The sequence below is a fragment of the Cavia porcellus genome, unplaced genomic scaffold (assembly GCF_034190915.1).
Source record: "Cavia porcellus strain 051 isolate PalLab524CR breed Dunkin Hartley unplaced genomic scaffold, mCavPor4.1 scaffold_6, whole genome shotgun sequence".
NCBI classification, from domain to species: Eukaryota; Metazoa; Chordata; class Mammalia; order Rodentia; family Caviidae; genus Cavia; species Cavia porcellus.
In genome coordinates, this window is record NW_026947489.1 from 41,826,034 (window position 1) to 41,837,575 (window position 11,542).

Here is an 11,542-nt window from a genome sequence, read left to right on the forward strand (position 1 = left end):
CCTTAGTTTCTTTCAAGCAGATGCCATCTTTCCATAGAGTTTTTAATTTCCTGGTGATCTCTTTGAATCTGCTTCATGTAGTCTATATTTTCTTTCTATTCTTCATCAAATGGTTCTCTCCTTTGTTTGAGTTCCTCCATTCTTCTGTCTGTGTCTTCTTTAGGGGTGCTTAGCATCTCTTTTATTAATCTTTTATCTATTTGTTTTTTTCACGTCATATTGGTAATGTGCTGATATCATAACAGTGTTCAATGGAGGCACAGGTCATGCATGGAGCATGCACACCCAATCATCACGCTTCTGAACCTGAGAATCTTATTAATCTTCTTATATCTTGCTTTACTTGGCTAAATATTTCACTTTTGAACTTGTCTATGAGGTCCTGAAGATATCTCTTTATGTCCACTGGTGCTGTTTCTGATATTGCTTGTTTGCTGTCATCATTCTCCTTTGTATTTACCTGCCCTGGGTCAATGTTCTCAGGGTTGAGACCTAGGGACTTTTTGTTGTTGCTTCCTCTTCCCATCTTTTTTGTTTCTTCCAGGAGGCCCCAGTTTCTTTCTTTGTTGGTTACAATTCTTCTGAAGCATGTTGGCTAGGTGACCCTTCCCACTGCAGTGTGCTAGTGAGTTGCAAACAGAGGTAACATATGCTGGCCCCTCCCCTCTGGATTAGTCAACCTGCTGAGGCCTTCACTGTTAGTGTGTGCTGCCTCCCCTCTGGGTCAGTCAACCTGCTGAAGCCTTCACTGCATTAGTGTGTGCCGCTGCCATAGGGAATTGATTTCAGATAACCTATTGGGTCTCAGCCAAGTCCTGTGACCTAGACCAAGCTCACTCCACCAATCCTGTTTGGGAAGGGAACAACTGACTTATATTACTGCTGCCCCTTGTTCCTGCTAGTGCTGCCCGGTCCGAGAATGTTGTCTGTTGGAACCCCCTTCTCTGTGCAGTGGTTTTATTCCCATCACTCACCACAGGTCAATGCAGCTCTTGCTTCTTCATCTTATCATATTCCTGGGTTCTTTCGAACAATTAGATTATCCAAACAATGGATGAAGTTCTTTCGTCCCAGGAACTTCATCCATTGGCTATTATTACTCTCAAGCATGACCATTTGGTTCTCTTGGCTATGAGTATGGGTATGCTGGCTATGGGTATCTGATCATGACCATTAGGTGTGCTGGTGCAGGGCTGGCTGCTGCTTTTCCCAGCCTGTGCTGGCTTCCTGACGGTGACTGGAGTGTGTGTGAAAGTGGGTCTGGTTGCTGACTCCTGGATCTGAGCTGGTTAGTTATGAGAGGCCTCTCTGATGATAGCTTAAGTGTGCATGGGGGTGGGGCTGACCACTCCCTACTAGAACTAAGCTGGTTACCTGTGGGAGGCATTCCTCATGGCAGCTGTAGTGTCACCATGTTGCTTTTATCACAATAGTTTTGTAGTATAATTTCAGGTCAGGATTATAATGCCCCTTACCTTGCCTTTGTTGCCCAGAAATGGTTTTGTTGTTCTAGGTCTCTTCTGGTTCCAAATAAATTTTGGGATTGTTTTTCTCTAATTCTATAAGATATGATGTTAGTATTTTGATTAGGATTTCATTAAATCCTTGTAACAATTTTGGAATTATGGCCTTTCCACTGTATTGGTTCTTCCTATCCAAGATCAAGGGATAGGTTTCTTTTTCTGATATCCTCTGTGATTTCTTTTTTACAGACTACTGCAGTTTACAACTTAAAGATCTTTTACTTCCACCACATTAATAGGGTCAAGGACAAAACCCACACGATTATCTCAGTAGACACAGAAAAAGCATTTGACAAAGTTCCTTTTAAACAATTTGAACAAATAGCCCCATTTCATCATAGCTCTTCTACAGTTTGGTTCAAGTATTCTAGATTTACTTACCAAATCCAGTAGCATGGCTGGATACAAAGTCAACACAAAAATGATTATTATTCCTTTACAGAAATAAACTTGGAGAGAAATTAGGGAAACAATTTTTCTCTGGAAATCAGTACACTTGAGCCTAATTTTTACCTCACTAGGGTCTTGACCTTTTAGCTTAGCTAGTTAGTTTACTCAGACTCTCCTACCACCACACCCGGCTTCATGTTGCTTCAGTTTACATTTCCCTAAAGACCATAGATTTTGAACATTTTTTCATGTATTTATTGGTCTTTATATGTCTGCTTTCTTCTGAGAAGTATCTATTCATTTTGGTTGCCAATTTTTTGACTGGGTCTTTTATTTTAGGTAGGGCCTCTAATTTTTTTTGAGCTTTTTGGTCCTCTGGTGAGTTTTCTCTTTTTTTTTTTTTGTCTTTTTCCTTTTTATCGGTACCAGGGATTGAACTCACGACTGCCTGCTTGCAAGGCAGGTGCTTATGCCACTGAGCTAAACCCCCAGCCCCGAGTTTTCTCATTTTTAAAGATTGGTGAAAGACATTTTGTTGGCTAACTGTTTTTTTTTTTTTTAAATCATATGGAGGGAGGACAGCAGCCCTAAGCTATGATGGCCAGAGTACCTAATTGGTACTTACTGAAGTAAATGTAGCTGTTGCCAGTGGTGTCTTTAGTTTTTGCCTGAGAATTCAAGGGGCTTAGCCTGTCCTAGGCAGTGCTTTTGAGGTACTGCCCTTTGACCTGTGGCACTGGCCACCCTGCTTTTTTTTTGTTGCTATTTTATCTGCTCCCTTTTGATATCTATAGTGAATTAATTATTGTTATTTCTAGTGGGAGGAATATTGTGTATAACAAATGATCAACTTATTGGTGATATTTTATTGAGGATCTTGTGGTTGTGGGAAAATTTTTTTCTTTCCAAATGGCAGAGTGAGGACCAGTAAGGCTTTTTTTTTCAAACTGTGTATATGTTAGCCCATAGAAAATCATAGTACAAGGTGATCTACAATGGTTACTGTGTTGTCTCTTGTTATCTTCAATAGAATTGTCCATATCATCAGGCATAGTATAATTGAATATAGCAGTACATAACAATATTAATAAAAATTGTAGACAGTGTGAAACTTCAAAAGCAGGTATAATCAAACCAGAGTGGGTATCCTAGTGAATCTTGTCATCTTCAGTGTAGTTGCCTATACTCTCAGACTTGATACTATCAATCATAACAGATTTGAATAAAACCTGTCAGTACAAAACAGCAATTTGACAAACCAGATTCAACTAAGATCAGTCATGATAAAACAGTGTAAGTTATACAGGGCTTCAGATTAAGTTAATAGGAAATTAAGGATGATTACCATACTATATCATGCTATTTTTGGGATAGCTGTCTGTGCCCTCAAATTAGTACACGTAGACCAACTGGAACAGAATATAATCTATCTAAACAGAGTGGTGTGAGTAATGTGGGTTTTAAATCCTGATACACTGTTAACAATATCCTCTGTCATCTTTTTTAAGACTATTCCTTCCCTTACACTCCCACAGGGTGCTGCACATTTTGGGTCACACCAACCCCCACAGTTTTTAGATTGGGGGGGGGCAACCTGCTATTTACCTAACTGGTTCCAAACCTTCTCACTCCTGGACTTGATCTCAAGTTGTATTTCTTTACCTACTTTTGTAGGTAAAGGTTCTCCTTCATTACAGATGAGTAGTTCTCTACTGCACATAAGTATCCTATCTTTCCAGCCTACCTGTGGGTGCTGGTTGAGTTGCCACTATTTCCCTCTGGTTCCTTGTCACATAGAGCATTATCTTCTCATATTTGATTTTTGGTCCATAAACCCTTTTTCAGGTTAATTATATTTCCTATACAGAGCATCTCAGTGGACCTGACCTCCTGAAGTACTCTGCCTGTGTTTCTTTTATTATTATTATTATTTTTTTTTTTTAGTGTATTAGGCCACCTGTGTTAGAGATTATAGCCAACCTTATCTGCCTCATCTCTGCTATGCTATTTTTCTGCCATTGGTTGTCTACTTTTCTCTTTCATTCCACTGTCTGCCCCATTCATTGAGGCCTCTCTGCCACTGTTCCTGAAATCCTGGTATTTTTTCTCTCTTTCTCTAGAATGTCTTTCCATATTTTCTGTAGGGCTGGATTAGTGTTCACAAGTTCCCCCAGTTCCTCCTTGTCATGGAAGCAACTTGTTTTTCCATTAATTTCTAGAGACAGTTTGCTGTGTATATCAATCTGGGCTGGAGCTTATTTTCTTTCAGGGCTTGAAATACTTTGCTCCAATTTCTTTTTGATTTAATGTTCTGTGTTGAGAAGTCTGCCATGATTTTGATGGGTTTCCCTTTATAGGTGATCTGTTTCTTTTCTCTGACAGCTTTTAATATTCTATTCTTGTGATGAATTTCTGGGATCTTGATTATTATATGTCTGCATGGAGTTCTGTATGCCTCAAACATCTGAATATCATTTCCCTTTCCTATGCTTGGGAAGTTTTCCTTAATTATTTCTGTGAATTTCTTTTGCTTTTACTCCTGATTCTTCACTCACATTTTTTATTCTTAAGTTATAGATTCTCTTGTTGTCTTCTAGCCTTTATGTTGTTAGTGCCGGTTTTTTGTTATTTTTAAGAGATCTTTCCTTTCATGATCACACATTGCAAACCTGTCTTCATATTTTGATAGTCTGTCTTAGTTTCTTTCAAGCAGTTTTGCAAGCTTTCAATGGAGTTTTTAATTTCCTGGTAAATCTCTTTGAATCTGCTTCATGTATTCTAGGTTTTCTTTATATTCTTCATTGAATATTTCTCTCTTTTTTCTGCATTCCTCCATCCTTCTGTATATGTCTTCTTGAGAGGTGCTTAGCACTTCTTTTATTAATCTACTTATATCTTGCTTTACTTGAATTAATGTGTAACTTTTGAGCTCATCCACGAGGTCTCAAAGATATCTCTTTATGTCCGCTGATGCCATGACTGACATTGCATGTTTGCTGCCCTCAATCTCTTTCCTATTTACCTCTCTTGGATCAATATTCTCAGCATTGTGGGCTGGGGACTTCTTATTTCTTTCTCTTGTCATGTTTTTGATTTCTTCCATACAGTTGTATAGTGGTGGTCTCAGCCCCTTTCCTTGTTGGTTATGGTTCTTCTGAAGCATGCTGGGTAGGGATTTTTGCTCTCCCCAGTTTGCTATTTGGTCGTAGAGGTGCAGTAGGCATATGCTGGCCCCTCCCTTCCAGGCCAGGCAATCTACAGGAGTCTTTACTGTGTTAGTGTGTGCTGCACATATGGAATCAGTTTGGGATGACTTTATTGGGTTCTGGCCAGGGGCGTTACCCAGGCCAACCAGATCCCACTAATCTGCTCTGGGAAGGGAGTAACCAACTGAAGTCATTGTCATTCCTAGTTCAGGCCTGTCCTGCCTGATTCCAACATGTCATCCAGTTGGTCACCCCTTTCCCTTGGGAGGGTCTTTTTCCCAGAACTCACCACAGATTAATGCAGGTCCCTCACTGGATTCATTCTCTGTTGGGCTCGCCAACCTCTTACTTCAGAATGACCACAGCTCTGGCGAGTCATGGCAGTGCAAGTTTGGGCAGCTCTGGCAAGAGTACTGTGGCCACTAATTTTGGCTGCTTCACGGTAGCCCCAGGACTGCATGTTTGACCAGCTCTCTTCCTTTTAGTTTCTTCCTGGGTCGAGAGAACTCATCTCCTTCTGTCCAGACCTCTCCAGGATAAATGCTAGATTTATTCTAGCATTTGAGTTGTCTCTCTCAGGGAGGCTCCTTATTGATCTGCCATCTCTAGCTCCTCCCCTCTGTTTTGCTTTTTAAAAATAAAAAAAAACTGAAAGAATAAGTAAGATACAAAATGTACAATAGATATTGTGAAAGTGAAAGGGGAAGAAACTGTTGAAAAGGAAAGAACAACTGAGGTGGGTGAAAGGAGAAACGAAAGAAGGGAATATATATATATAATATATACACATATATATGTATATATATAATATATACACATATATATGTATATATATTATGATGATAGATAATTATACTACCAATCTCTATTAGTTCATCAAAAAGAATGGTTTGTGCTTCCACTGTTTCATAATTTTCTTCATGTCTGTATTTTGCAATCTGAGAACAGTTTGTACTTATAGTGTACTGTTTAGGGAGGAGGATGCCCAAGAGTTACTTTATGTAGTTTGAGGAAGAAATTTGTTAAAACTTTCAGAGACATTCATGCTACCCGATGATTATATTATTTCACTATGTGGAGTGATTACATTATTTAAGACACTATGTGAAGCCTGAAAGTTTTTAAAAACCTTTCCCCCTCATATTTCCATTTCTCAAGGACAGTGCTCCATCTAAGGTCTGCTGTGTACTCACACTCTTGTGAGACATGTCCCCACACTCTGTTTTGTGCACTCACCCATTAGGAACCCTGCAACATAGATACTCAAAACACTTCAACAGGGATTGGTACCAACAGTGTAAAACACCTTCCACTTTCACAAAAAGAAGCTGTTTTGTTTCAGCAAAGTTTCACCCTACTCCTGTCCAGCTGTCTCCCAGAGGTCCTAGTCAGGCACACAGGATGCAATGTGTATGTAGCTCATCACCATTAGAGAGAAAAGCTAATGTGAGAAAAGCTAAATGGTGAGTTGCTTCTGTCTTCTTTAGACAGCATGGATAACTCTGTCACATGAATGCCAGAAAATTATCTGAAATGAGGTCTTCATCGGAGAGTAGGGCCACCACCGGCAGCACTGTAAGGAGCCTGCTTCTGGGTTCTGTTTTATACCCAAGGAACCAGCTCATTCCTTTCCTGTTCTTGGCCTAGGATTCAAGATGTCACCTGCATCTTTATATACTTGTCATGGAGTTATGAATTGCTGTCAGGCCCTGAGCTCTTAACCTGTGCCAGTGCTGTGCCTCTCAACCTAATTATGAGCTCACTGAATCCTCAAGACTCTGAGCTGAGAAAGCATCATTATCCAATTGATGACCATAAGGAAAGTAAGCCAGAGAGATTATTTTTTCCCGAGATTCACAGCCACAGAGATGCACCAGTTGCCCTGTGACACTCACTGAGGTTCTCCTGAATCACTGTGTCTGGTTCCTCAAACTTAGGTCAGATCAAAACTTGACCTACAAACCCATCAAATCGTCACAGTTGCTACTCATTTCCACTCTGATCCAGGCCACTTTCCTGTAACAATGGTGAGATGTAAGCATAAAGATGCCATGGTACAGACCAGAAAAATGGGGCATTGTATTATTATTTTTCAGCAGTCCTATAACTGGTCACTACAAACTCACTGGCTTAAAACAACACAATTTTGTGATCTTATATTTAGGAGGCTAAAATTCCAAAAAATATCTCACCAGACTAGGATGAAGGTTTCAGCACAGCTGTATTCCTTCCTTCTTGCAACTGCAAGAGATGATCTGTTTTCCTGCCTATTAGAGACTGTGGCTCCTTCTTCCATTGGCAGAGGCAGAAGTGGCTGGAAAGTCTTTCCATACTGCACGTGCTTCCTCTCTGGCTTTCCTCTCCCACAGTTAATTTTAAAACATTCATGCTTACACTGGGCTCACCACAATAATCCAGGGTAATCATTTTATTTTCAGATCAGCAGGTCAACAGCTTTAATTCCATTTCATAATTTAATACCTCTTCAACATGTAACATAATTTATTCCTGGGATAAGAGGATGGATACCTTAGGCCAGGGATGGCAAACCTTTTTAGAGCTTTCAAAGATAACAAACAGCAATGGCATACATGCTGCAGGTGCACTCCCACTGCCTTAGGGAATTAGAAATATGATTCTGCTCACTCAGGCATATATTAGAAAGCAGAATGGAACATGATTTCTATGTGATATTTCCTCATTGTATACAATTATGACCTTGTAATATTAACCTTGACAATTGGAAGTAAAATGTATTAAAGTTTTTCTTAGTCTTGATATTTTTAAAATATGAACTAATGATCCTAGTTTTGCTAACTTCAAAGTGTGATTGTCCTGATATTGATCTGTGAACTCCTGTTGTCAACTTGCCAGTAGTGAACAAAGAAAACAAGTAAACACATCTAGTGGCTGTGTGCACACCTGGGAATTGTGTCCTAGGAGCCCAGCATCCTGTGTCAGGATAGACACGAGGGAGAACATCACCTACACAGACAATAACAGGGTCATGTCACAGGAGGAGATTGTGAGGGCAGCCAAGGAGGACAGCATACACCAGTTTACCTCGCTGCTGCCTGCTTTCGGTCTCTATCCAAAGTATGAGCATGGAGCAGTTTACATGCTTGTTCTTTGAATTATTCCTTATCTTTTTCCTTCATAGTTCTAATTATCAAACCCAGAACCTGGAGCATGTTAGGCAAATACTCTACCACTGTGTGTACTTCCTGCCCTATTGTTTGATTTCTAAAGGGCTGGTTCCCACAGTTGAAGAGAAGTTATGAGTCAATCTAAATGGAAAGATTTAGTCACACTTCCTCTCCCAGTTAGCAGTTTCATTTGTCTGGTTACATGACTTTCTTTTTTATGAAAAAACAAAAGTGTTGGACAGACCAGGTTTAATAGGCATGACCTTTTCAGGGAGAGGAGACCTAGAACAGTTCTCCAGTTTCAGTTGTGAGGCTTTCCTGCTTCAGCCCAAAGGATAAGTAGAGTGCCTGGGAAGCCTTTCCCTTCAAGCCCAAGTACAGGGCCTGCAGGTAGCCTGCAGTCCCCACTGTGGCCATGCAGTTTATGGCCCTGCCAGGAAAGCAGGCATGACCATCCCTCCCATTCCTCTCTGCATCTCTTCCTTCAGCATACTTCTGACTCTTCTTCAACCTTCAAGTCTTGCTTTGTTGAGTGAGGCCAGGCCAAAGAACTACACCTCTGTCTGAATGGTGTTGAGCCACTGAGATGAAGGGTATTATGTAATTTCTAACCACTGTATCATGGGCTCGCATCTCCACTGACAGGGTTGATTGTTGAAAGTCTCCCCTTGCCTATTGCCTTATAGACACCTTCACAGTTCTCTATGATAGAACATGGCACGAACCAACTTATCCTCTGTTTTTCAAATTTTATTTTAAAGACGGTAAAACTAAACATAACAAAAACAAAGCAGATCAGAAGAAAACAATGTAAGTGACACAGATTTCAAAGCAAGACAGCAGGCGATCATCGCTGGCTGCCATAATGTCTCTTGTTTTCTTCTAAATAGCTGTCTATATCTTCACACACAATGAATTCATACAAAACAAATTAGTATAAAACTGATCAGAACAGAGTAATGAGGGCATTACAGGCCTTCAAAATCAGACAATAAGGAAATAAAAAATGGCTGCCACAATGTCTCTTGTTCTCTTCAAAATAGCTGTCCATACCTTCCTGTATGTTGAAATTAAACAATACAAAACAGACCAAAACCACTCTGAACAAAGAATAAAAATATTACTGGATTTCACAGCATGATGATATGGAATCAGCAATGGATACTATAATGTCTCTTTTCCTTCAAAGTAGCTGTTCATTTCATCATGCATTATATAATCAATTCTCATAAACTGTTTAGAAGTTCTACACATGTATAAGTCTCTACATGTATACCTATCCTTTCTGTATTAGAGGGAAAAACAAAACAAAACAAATTAGTAAAAAAACACTAAACAAAAAAGACAAATAACAATAGCAAAGAGCCCAAAACACTGACAATATAGGCCTTCAAAACAAGGTAATAGGAGCATAACTCGGGTTGTTATTTTACATAATGATCTTGAAGAGTTCCTCAGATCATCAGGCACTAACATGCACAATTGTGCCAATCCTATGAATGTTAACTGTTTTGTTCCAAGAACTTATAGAATTTGTAGCACAATCATCTTAGCAATCCTAAGTGTGTTTATATAATTTTAGATATTTTTTCTTTTCCCTCTTTTTCCCTGAGATAGTATTTTTCCCCCTTTGAGTAGATTCTTATCCTTTCACTATATTTATTGAGGATTTTGTATCTTATGTACTCTTGCCATTTCTTACACTAGAGAGACTATATGGTATTTATACATGTGAGTCTGATTTATTTCACTTATGAGTTTGGTCTCAAGTTGCATCCATTTATTTATAAATAGCTCAATGTGATCATTCTTGATAGCTGAGTAGTACTCCATTGTATAAAAATACTACATACTGCATTTAGGTTGTTTCCAAGATCTGGCTATTACAAATTGTGCTGCTATAAACATGGGTGCACATATATCACTGTGACATGATGTTTTAAATTTTCTGGGAATATGTCCAGAAGTGGAATAATTGGGTCAAATGTAACTTCCAATCCCAGCTTTTTGAGGGGCCTCCGGACTAACTTCTAGAGTGGTTGCACCAGTCTACACTCCCAGCAACAATGCAGAAAAGTTTCTTTTCCCCCACAGCCTCTCCAGCATTTGTTATTGATGGTTTTCTTGATCCTGGCCATTCTTTCTGGAGTGAGATGGAATATCAGTGTGGTTTTAATTTGCATTTCTCTAAAGACCAATACAGCTGAACATTTTTTCATGTATTTATTTTCCATTTGTATTTCTTCATCTGATAACTGTTTTTTCATCTCTGATGCCCATTTTTGGAAGAAGTCTTTGAATTTTGGGGGTCTCATATTTTAAAAATTATTTATATGTTTTAGACAGAAGTTCTTTGTCTGAGGGACAGTTCACTAAGATTTTTTCCCAATTTGTGGGTTTTCTTTTCACTATGCTGGAGATTTCTTGCAACATGCAAAAACTCTTTAATAAGACATAAGGCCAGTTATTGATTCTGGGAAGTATTTCCCATGTAGATTGATTCCTGTTCATGAATTCTCTACCTACCCCTATGTCTTCAAAATTTCTACATACTTTGACTTGCAGCAGATTTGCTATTTATGTCTTAATATTTAAATCTTTGATCCATTTAGACTTTAGTTTAGTGCATGGTGATAGGCATGGGTCTAGTTTTAGGTTTTGGCATATGGAGAGCCAGTGTTTCTAGCACCATTTATTAAAGAGACTGTCATTCTCCCAGTGAACATGTTCGGACCCTTTATCAAGCATAAGTTTGCTGAGTGTGTTTGTAGTTGTTGTTGTATCTTCTTTTTTTATTTAAAGAAAAAAACAGAAAAGGGTAGGAATAATACATGATTTCAAAAAAGTAAACAGTAAGAAATCACTAGTTGATAATTACATATTGTCCTCTTAGAAATAGTTGTTCAAGTAAAGCATAAAATGGACATTTAAACAGCAAGACTGCAAAGATTTTTGTTCAATGATCCAAAATACTTAGTAATATAGTTATCAATTCTACACAATTAAACATACATGCAGTTATATCCTTTAGAGCACTTTCTTTTCCTCTCTTTTTTACAATAGCAATTACACATTTTGGGTTTTATTACTCCTACAGTTCTTATTACTTTTTATACCAGAGACAATGTGATATTTATAAATGCAATTCTTATTTATTTCACTCCTGAGGATAGCCTCAAGTTGTCTCCATTTGCTTATAGAGGCCTCAAGATCATTCTTTTTATAGCTGGGTAATATTCCACATCTTTTTCATCTATTCTGTGGTTGATGGGCATCT

General features: G+C 38.8%; 1 non-coding gene across 1 annotated transcript; it reads right to left on the bottom strand.

Annotated features, from left to right (window-relative positions):
* Nucleotides 1-212: 212 nt before the first annotated feature.
* Nucleotides 213-314, bottom strand: LOC111758510 (small nucleolar RNA U13). The gene has a single exon (XR_002792694.1). It is a non-coding gene; the product is annotated as a small nucleolar RNA U13 (small nucleolar RNA).
* Nucleotides 315-11,542: the final 11,228 nt, after the last annotated feature.